Raw genomic sequence first — 8,730 nt, 5'->3', positions numbered from 1 at the left:
GCAAAAAGAAGAACAGGAGTACTTGTGGCACCTTAGAGACTAACAAATTTATTAGAGCATAAGCTTTCGTGGACTACAGCCCACTTCTTGCATCCGAAGAAGTGGGCTGTAGTCCACGAAAGCTTATGCTCTAATAAATTTGTTAGTCTCTAAGGTGCCACAAGTACTCCTGTTCTTCATTCTTGCATAGCACATTTGATTATAAAGAATTTCTCCCCACAAATGATGGCCCTTAAAAGATTATTATAAAAAGTTAAACATCAGAAAGTTAACTATTTTAAAAATGATATATGTGAGAATGCATATATCTATATAGATATATAAATACACACACACACACAGATGTAATTTACTCTGTAAATAATTGGATATACACACATTGCACATTAGAGCTGTACAAAATTAAGACAATTTTTCTGTGAAATTTCTCTGAAAAATGTTTGCTGCTTCAGATGATTTCATGCCTCTTCCTTTTTAAATTTTCTGTGGAATTTTATGGAACAACTATATTTGTAAAGAAAACGTGAAAATCCAAATTATGAATTTCAAAGACATCTTTGGGTTGAATGCGTTTATCTTCATTTTGAGATAAACTTTGAAAGTTTTCAATAAACAAATTTAACCCAGCGCTTTAAAATCTGGTTAAAGGTAGATTCACAAGAAATATTTATATTACTGTCTACATTTCTCTATGTTTCCTTCTTATAACTTTTTAACACTCCCTCCCCTCAAATTAAAGGATAATCTGTGGGCAAAAAACACCACTTCCTAAACCATTAATGAGTCTAGCGTTAGTGGGATTGGAAAAAGTACCATCAGTGCTGGGGTATTACATAAGACCATGCTAGTAATAGAATAGGGAGTCTAGTCTGTTAAGATGTGTGTTATCTGACCTCTTTGCAAAGTTCAGGAAGAAAAGCCATATGTCAATATATCCATTTTCTTGCTGTGTTTAACTTGTCAGTTTTTCCAAGGGGTCCATTTTCAGTGAAAAAATGTGTGAAATGCGGCTCAATATTTTGGCAAATGCAGCTCATTTTCAAGTTTGTGATGAAATGTGAAAAACAAAATCAAATGTCAAGCAGATTTGCTCTTTGTTGTAAATAATACACACACACACACACACACACACACACACGGTCCTGAGCATGTAAAAAGATAGAATCACTTGTAGTATTATTACCACGAGTAGTCAAATCCCATTACAACCAATGGGTCACATGGCCAGCTGGTAAAAATCAGCATAGCTCTGTTGAAATCAATGGAGCTATGCCAGTTTAGGTTCTGGCTCCAAAGGAAGCACTATGCCAGATAACACATATTTGCAGGATTGGGCTCTATATGCTTGAAGCAAGAGAATGGCAAGTAGAAGTAGGCCATGCTTTTTCAGGGACGGACGTGGGAAATAATTAACTGAAAATAAGGAAATAATAAAGCACTACATCGCAGATTTCATATATGCTCAATTCTGGTCAAGGAGGTGATGTGAGGTTTCCTTTTGAGTCAAAGCAATGTAGCAGATAAAAAGGACCTGTGTAGCCAGGGGGATTTCCTGAGGCCATTGCAGGCCAGCTCATATGCTGTTAAGAAGCTCATATTCATGAGAGTTTTGGTTGCATTTGTAACATTTTTTCCAGGTCCCCTAGAGCTTTAAGTGCCACATCACAGTGCTCCAAGCACGGTACTAAATGCACGGCATAGGATTAAGCATCTTCCCTTTCTACTCTGGATTTCCAGGAGTCAGACTGTGGGTTTCAGTCTCTTTGTCTTGCTTTGATTTGTGATGGAGATTTTTTCTTCATGCAGGCTGAAGAAAACGTTACTGGTTTATATATATCGTTTTGTGTTGGGTTGTGTTGGAGGAGAGGAGGTTAAGTTTTTTCAAACAGGTTCATTATTTTTCCTAAACTGGAAGGCTTGAAACCTGCCATCAGCAAAGCATATCAGCCTGATCCTGCTCTCACTTACATCAGAGTGAATCAGGAGCAATTCTACTTACGTCAATGGAATTACTTTGGGATATAAATCGTGTAACCGAATGCAGAATCAGGACCATTGAGCCAAATGCATTAGTAAGGTCAGTAATGGTGCAAGTTAAATGTCAGGTCACAAACTAGAGGTACAGTAGAACCTTGGAGTTAAGAATACCAGAGTTACGAATTGATCACTCAACCACACACCTCATTTGGAACCAGAAATACACAATCAGGCAGCAGCAGAGACAAAAAATAAAAAAAGCAAATACAGTACAGTATCATGTTAAACATAAACTACTAAAAAAATAAAGGGAAAGCAGCATTTTTCTTTTGCATAGTAAAGTTTCAAAGCTGTATTAAGTGAATGCTCATTTGTAAACTTTTGAAAGAACCACCATAATGTTTTGTTCAGTTACGAACATTTTGGAGTTATGAATAACCTCCATTCTCAAGGTGTTCAGAACCCTGAGGTTCTACTGTAGATGGCAAAGCAGGATAAACTTGCTCAAATTTGCCATTGAAGGTTCTCGTAAAACAAGTGGAACTTGCACGCTGGGGAAAAAAGCCCATGTAGCAGAAAATGAAACTGACAGGAAAGTATTTGATGATGATGGCCGGGATAGGGGAAAATAAATGGAAGTCACACTATTTTGCCACTTACACCTACTTTTCTACTCACTTATGTCCAGCTTCCGACTCATTGTATCATTTAGATCACTGCTGAATTTAGCCCTATGGGTTTAAACTTTAAACTATTAATTATTTCTTGTGATATAACTATTTCATTTTAAAAACTGGTTTGATCGATAGATTAGTTCTAGATTAAGTGATTTAACTACAGATGGGTAGGTGTTTGCTCTATATTAGGCTAGTGGATTGCTAAGCAGGTACAAATTTTTACATTTGAATGTCTTTAATTATTAATAATTTTAAAGTATGAATTGGCAGTGCAACTATCTCCGTGGAACAGTGCATTCAATGTCTCCAAATTCTATCCAATATCCAAAGGTTCTGGTTAAATCTTTTAGGGATCAGTTATGGGGCATGAGCAAGTAATGCTACTTCAAAAGATAATGAAAAGAAGGAAGTTTAATTCAATGGGCAGCACCTTTCAGAACTTATTCCAAAACCCTGGGCAAATAATGTGTCTTAGTTTCCCCATCTCTGAAGTAGGAATAATATTTCCCTATGTTGTTGTGAGGCTCATTTAGTTAATTTATGCACCAAGTTCCCATTTCAGCAGATCACTTAAGTTCAAGTTTCAATCTACTCCTACTCAGCAAAGCACTTAAGCACATGCTTAATTTTAAGCATCTGCTTCAGTTCCATTTGAGTCAACAGGACTGAAGCACATGCTTAAAAGAAGTGTGTGCTTAAGTATTTTTCTGACTAGGGGTCCAAGTCATTTGGTGCTTCAGTTTTCTCAGCTGTAAAATGGGAAAAATAATACCTGCCTATCCAACACAGGTGCTACAAGGCTGTGAAGCACTTTGAGGTCTGCAGATGGAAGACATTAGAGAAGAGCAAAGTAATATTAGTTACAATTATGAACTGCAGCAGAAGAAAACCTGGGCTCTGAACTCATGTCTTGGAAAGTTATAAACCTTTTGAATATATCTTTCCCCTGTGAAGAGTACTAAAAGGATCTGATCTTGTTTTTTTGCTTCCAGACCAGCAGAGGCTGGGAACATAGGTCTTGGGGGCGGGAGAAGTGCTCTGTAATACTTTCTCTAATGACATTTTCTATTCAGTGGAAGGAGCCATATCTTCTCCCTACTTTACTGAGCAGAGTGTCACCATGAGGCTGTTTGACCTTTGAAAGAACTGGAAGGGGTAAGAATAAGAGGAAGTCAAGAAGGGGTAGGTGGGATGGGGGAGATTTTCAGAAGGGAAAAATCCATCAAAGGCAAAATTTAGAAAGGCTGGATAATTTTATGGCTTCTTCTTTTTTCTGTATGCCGCTTTTCCAGGTGAGGGTCGTGGCGGCAGCATGGAGAGTAGGGAGGACGAGACCTCCTTTACCTCCACCACAAGTTCAAGCTCCTCCTGGGGGATTCCCTAGCTGTGTGGTATAATCCCTCCAGCATGTCCTGGGTCAGCCTCGGGGCTTCCGCCCCATAGAATGTGCCCAGTATAGTTCAAACAGAAGCCTCCCAGGGGGCAACCTTATCAGGTGCCCGAACCACCTCAACTGGCTCCTCTCAATCTGGAGGAGTAGCGGCTCTACTCCAAGGCCCTCCCAAATAGTCAAGCTCCTCACTCTATCTTGAAGAGCAAGCCCAGCCATGCTGTGGAGAAACCTCATTTCCACCACTTGTATCCGTGATCTCATCCTTTTGGTCATTGCCCAAAGTTCATGACCATAGGTGAGTATGGGGACATAGAGCGACCTATAAACTGAGAGCTTCATCGCAGAACTCAGCTCTCACTTCACCACCATGGATTGGTACAGTGCCTGCATCACTGTCACCACCACAACAATCCACCAATTGATCTCATGCTCCCGCTTGCCATCACTCATCAACAAGATCTCTAGATACTTGAACTCGTCCACTAAGGGCAGCTGCTCCCCACCTCGCCTGGAGAGAGCAAGTAATGCTTTCTTCCGGGAGAGGACCATGATCTCTGATCTGGAGGCACTGATTCTCACCCCAGCTGCTTCGCATCAGCAGCGAAACATTCGAGTACGTGTCAGAGATCACAGTCTGAAGAAGCAAGAAGGACATCATCATCTGCAAACAGCAGAGATGCCACCTCCGAGTCCCCCAGACTGGATGCACTCCACCGTTTGGCTGCACATTGGTATCCTGTCCATGAAAATCGGGAACGGTAGTGGGGACAAGATGCACCCCCTTGGTGGAGTCCAACGCTCACCTTGAACAAACTCAACTTAATGCCAAGAATATGAACATAATTCTCACTCCGAGAATAGAGGGACCGGATAGCATGCAAAAGCAGCATTAGCACCTCATACTTGTGCACCACTTCCCACAAGACATCTCGAGGAACACGGTCATATGCCTCCTCCAGGTCTACAAAACAAAGGTAGACTGGATTAGCAAATTCCCAGGACCCCTTGAGTATCCATGAGCGAGAGCAAAGAGCTGGTCCCTTGTTCCATGGTGGGGACGGAATCCGCATTGTTCTTCCTGAATCTGGGGTTCAACTAATGGGCGTAACCTCCTCTCCAGCACCCTGGCATAGGCTTTGCTGGGGAGGCTGTGGAGTGTGATCCCCCGATAGTTGGAACACACCGTCTGGTCTCCTTTCTGAAAGATCGGGACCACCACCCTGGTTTGCCAGTCCAGAGATACTGTACTTGCCTTCCACGCAAAAGGTGATGTGGACCCATCTGGTGAGCTCACCACCTATGAGGCGAAGGGTGAAAGTCGGGTGCGATGCTAGAATGGTAGCAGGAGGGACGGACCACAACGGACTGGCCCTCCACAATGGAAACTGGCTAATTTTATGGAAAATAGTATTATTGTAGTTATGTAAACTAAGATGAATTACTCAAATGTCATGCTGCAGAGGCTCCACCTTAGGGCTCAGGAAGGACGTATGCATTTAGGGGACAGCGTTGTGCAATTGGTCAGGTGCATTAAACATGGTTTTAACATTTGTTTGAACTTCAGGTGCTGGACAGGGTAGATCAGCCTCAAGGGACCAATGGTCTGAGCTGGTATATGGTAGCAAGTCCTATGCGTCTATGAAATATTATTAGGTGCTGTGAAACGATACCCACAGAGGGCTGAGCAGTGGATGAGAAGTAATGTACATTATGAAAATGAACTGGAAGTTTAGTTAAAGGTTAATAAGTCTCCTTCCCTCCACTTGCCTTTGAAATGATTGACGCCCGTTCTTGCTTTGGCAGAGGGAAGGACTAGATGAGCTAATAGCTCTTTTCCATTTCTAAATTCTCTGAATCAATGACTAACAGACTACAGCATTTCACTGCAAAAAATATTAGGCTAATATTCAAGTTAGAGAAGCACAAATAGAATCCACAGCAAATCAGTTTCAGGGTCAAAGGGTTGTTTTGACATTTAGGAAATACTAAAACAGATTTTGGTCTTTAAATTTGTAAAACGAAAGTCTTTCCTGACCTCAGATCTAATTTGCCAAGTTTTAGCTGTCCACAGACTTTTCTAGCTAAGCTAGAATTGTCAGAAAAACAGCATTGTTGTGGATAAATTGCCTCTGGATTTTTAAGATGGGAAAAATGATAGACTCTTAACTATGGCATGGTTTCCGACCAATGCTTTGTTACTAATAGGTACACCTCTCACAGTCACTAACTCAAGAGGCAACCCCATTATTGTTACTTATTACCGGATGATACATTGCCAAGTATTGGGAAACCCAGCAGCTTGAGATGGCTGTTTCATTTGTATTTTTGTTGCTTTATTCGCAACAAATTAATGAAAATAGGAACATTAGAATTTCAGAATAGATCTGCTCTAATGAGCTCATTTTAGCACACAGGAACCCAGGTATTTCCTCTTGTTTTTGATCAGTGTTTGTACTCCTCGCATTGCCCTCTGTTCCAAGTACAAATGGAAATAATTTTAACACTGTATCTGATGAATGGGTGGGCAATTGCAGGGCTCAGATAAACACATTGTAAGGTGCAAACAGTTTGAGACAAAAACAACAAGGAGTCTGGTGGCACCTTAAAGACTAACAGATTTATTTGGGCATAAGCTTTCGTGGGTAAAAACCTCACTTCTTCAGATGCATCGTTTGAGACAACGACTCCTAAATAACCTGTAAGGTCAAGTGGGCTACATGAGTGTATGGAGCATACCCTTTCTTCACAGGCTTTAGTGAAACAAAATATATGTCATTGCTCAAGTATCTAATTTTCAAATGGCCATTGACTAACTGTCAAAGCAACAACAATTTCCCCAGAAACAAAGCCATGCATTGCTCCTCACTGTGGGCTATTTCCATGCCATATTTTCCTCGTTCACAACCTTTGCCCTTTTCATGGCTCAAGCTATTCAAAAAGGTTGCAAGGTCATTGGGCTTTTTTTTAAAAAAAATGGGTCAGGAGTAATTCTCTCCCTCATCTCCCACCACACACACTCGCCACTCACTAAAAACAGCCGGACCACTTTTGCTCAAGCTTTCGAAAAATAAAAACATTTTAAAAAACATAAAAAATCACCTTTCAGTTCAAAAGGTGATGGTTTTAGGAAGTTATTAGTGACTGAAAACAAGGAGGATAGAATGACAGCCATCTGGAAACCTTCTTTATAGTGGCCGCTGCTGCTCCTGACACAAGAAATCAATGTTCTTATCTAAAGGTTGCCCTGCTAAGGAAACTATACACAGTGAAAACTCCTTGGACTGAAGCAGCAGCAAAGAGGTTGCTGCAATGGTTCTGTCTCAAGCAGGCTGCATTTATGCATCTGTATTATTAAAAATGTGCAGCTCTAGCAAGCTCACAGTATGGCGCAAAGTGCTATAGTTACAGGTAGGAATGTGTCTTTTAAGCTGCTTCACTCACTAGATTTTGGCTTGTTCCTCCTTCGGGCGGGGGGGTAGGGTTGGGTGGGGGGAATGAACTAGGTTGGATTTATTTATTTATTTTGGAGGAGGATGTTTTGTAAATTCTAGTTGGATTTTACTGAATAGGAAAGCAGGGAATTTGCCAGCCTGTTACTCAGTCACACAAACTACGGTCTTTCTAGGACATAGAAGATGCTTATAGATCCTTCAGAGTAGGTCTTAAAAGATGCAACTCCTTCTCCAAGAAGGGATGTATCTCCATCAGATTAGCAAACTTAATTATTTTAACTTTTACTCTCTCTCTCGTTTTCTCCATCCATTCATCTCAATATCTCCCCTCTGGTTGACCTATACCCCAAATCACATGATCTAAAACATGCCAAGACGTCTCTTTGCATCTTAGCCTGACACCTCTTGGTGTGCGAGATATATATGTACTGTACAGTCATAATACAGTACAATGCAATAACAACATTCAGCATTTAAAGTACTGGGTACTTTCAATACATGGATCTCAAAGCAATTAAATGTTATGGGCCAGAATGTTATGATCAGAAGTTTGTTTGCAAAGATGCACAAGTGAAGTTGTTGGAAAAGTGCAAAAAGCATCCTATCCTCCATCCCTGAGCAGGAGCTGGCCTTAACTGCAGTCTTTGTGCGCCACTGAAGCACACACATTGCTTTTGGTGAGAAATATTAGCAGCACTAGCCGCTACAAAAGGGGAGAAGAGGAAGAGAGCCATGGCCCACCCCTTCACCATGGTTGGCAGAGCAGGCTGGCCACAGAGGGGAGAACACACCATAGCCTCTGAAGAGGTTGTGTGGCCTTGCTCCCCCTAGGTGCCAGAGAGCTCTTGGAGGCATGTGCCTCCCTGAACCCCCACTCTGACAGTGTGCAATTTCACATCATCCCTGATGTGGGGTTGGGGCTTAAATTAATAATTTAGCTGTAACTGATTAAAGTTTGGGTCTAGTATGTGACTGTAAAAATGGCATTGTGGGGATCACATTTACTGTATCTTAGTGACTCCGGATCAAATGGTCTCAAAATACACATTAAAAGATGTCCCCCCCCCAAATGCTGCATACTCATCCTGAGAGTCCAGATTCTGAAATCAAAACTTAGGTAACAATTCTTTTGATCATACATAAGGCAGAATGGCATTCTGTACCTGCTCCCAGAGTCATTGGTTCTCCAGAGCTAACAAGAGTAAAGAATGGTGCAGTCTTATCAGTAAAG

This window comes from Trachemys scripta, chromosome 1 (genome assembly GCF_013100865.1).
Source record: "Trachemys scripta elegans isolate TJP31775 chromosome 1, CAS_Tse_1.0, whole genome shotgun sequence".
Taxonomy (NCBI): Eukaryota; Metazoa; Chordata; order Testudines; family Emydidae; genus Trachemys; species Trachemys scripta.
Note: the sequence above shows the minus strand (reverse complement) of the source record.